This window comes from Lepidothrix coronata, unplaced genomic scaffold (genome assembly GCF_001604755.1).
Source record: "Lepidothrix coronata isolate B3197 unplaced genomic scaffold, Lepidothrix_coronata-1.0 Scaffold124, whole genome shotgun sequence".
Lineage (NCBI taxonomy): Eukaryota > Metazoa > Chordata > Aves > Passeriformes > Pipridae > Lepidothrix > Lepidothrix coronata.
Window position 1 is genome coordinate 1,352,309 of NW_016690304.1, and position 1,529 is coordinate 1,353,837.

Consider the following 1,529-nt stretch of genomic DNA (forward strand, 5'->3'; position numbering starts at 1 on the left):
TCCTTTTGTAAAGAATACCTGGGTTTGATTCTATCTTGATCATGGCATTCCTGAAGATGAGTTTCCATTCACAGAATCACAGAATATGCTGAGTTGGAAGGGACCTGCAGGGATTGTGCAAGTCCAACTCCTGGTCCGGCTCAGGACAAGCCAACAATCCCTGCCCTGACACAGCTCCAGCCCTTCCCTGGGTGCTGTCCCTGGTCCCCCCAGAGCAGAGCTCAGTCCCTGCCCCTCCTCTGCCCCTGCCCAGGCAGTTGGAACTGCAGTGAGGTCTCTCCTCAGTCTTCTCATCAGCTGAACACACCAAGTGCCCTCAGTGTCCCCACACAGCTTCCCCTCAAGACCCTAACTCCTAGGGAGACCCTTGAAGAAACCAGGATTAACCCATCTGAGGCTCAGGTGGATCCCTGTCTGCCTCACATAACCCCCATTACTCCTCAAAAACTACCTTCTGGCTCTGCAACTGCAAATTCAAATGTTTGTTTGTTTTGTTCGGTTTTAATAATGGGGTGAGAGCACTTACCCAGGAGCTGCTTACGTTTTGTTTGCTCTTTTCCTTTCCTTCATGTGCATCAACACGAAAGATAAACACAATCTTTAGGCAGTATTTGGGAAAAAGCACATTAGGAGGGTAAAACATTGGTACTATGGCCCTTCCTTTGTCACACTGCCTAAATCAACAGCTGGAAAGAGAATATTGCTGATATGTTGCACTTAGCTCCAGACTTCTGAAGAGCAAAATAAAAATAAACAAGCTAGAAGAAAAGTCAGCTTCTGAAAGTTACTGCAGTCAGAAATACAAGTTTTGGTAAATGGTTACAAGCTGCTCATTCCCCTGTTTTGTAAACTTGGCAAGGAACATATCAGGCCATCCCATCAAGAAAGAGCTGGGGGACGGGGGAGGTAGGGAAAAAAGGAAAACCCAAGAAGGGCAAGAACCGTCACTGAGAAATAAATTTAGCTGAAACTTCTTTCTAAAACATCCTAGAAGGGAATTTTAAAATTTAAGATCCAAAATTTCTAAACTCAGAAGTTGGCTAAATATTTACTTTCAGAAAATTCTTATCAAATACATATTTTATATATGCCCAAAACCACCATGTTATGTAAAACGCATATCAGTTGTCACACAGAGACATTCAGATTATCAGATCTACTTTTAAATAACATTTAGTTTTCTCCTACCTGTAGCAAATGGAAGTAAATTCACTGCTCTTTCCTATGACCAATCATTTACCTACACATGAAAAAGAAGAGCTGACCACAATCACCACTAACTAATCCTGCATGTATAAACAAGTTCATGTCCTGCCTGCTGCTGCACGGAGGGTTGTTACACTCTGTGTGATCTTTCAGCTCCTGTCCCAGTGGCTCCAGAACAACTGACGTTCAGTGAATGCGATAAAATCTTTCACCTTCCACATAAAGCTAAAATTATATTAGGGAGTGTTGTAGCAGGAGTGCAGCTGAGTCAATGCTGACACGCAATTGTGAAACTAAACTCAATGGCAGAAATTTCCAACATA

General features: G+C 43.0%; 1 long non-coding RNA gene across 1 annotated transcript in view; it reads right to left on the bottom strand.

Moving 5' to 3' along the window:
* The window catches only part of LOC108502807, a 10,801-nt gene extending 9,481 nt beyond the window's left edge, over positions 1–1,320 (bottom strand). The window contains exon 1 of the long non-coding RNA XR_001876634.1: positions 1,189–1,320. This is a non-coding gene — a long non-coding RNA (uncharacterized LOC108502807). The remainder of the gene's footprint in view (positions 1–1,188) is intronic.
* Between the last annotated feature and the right edge of the window lie 209 nt (positions 1,321–1,529).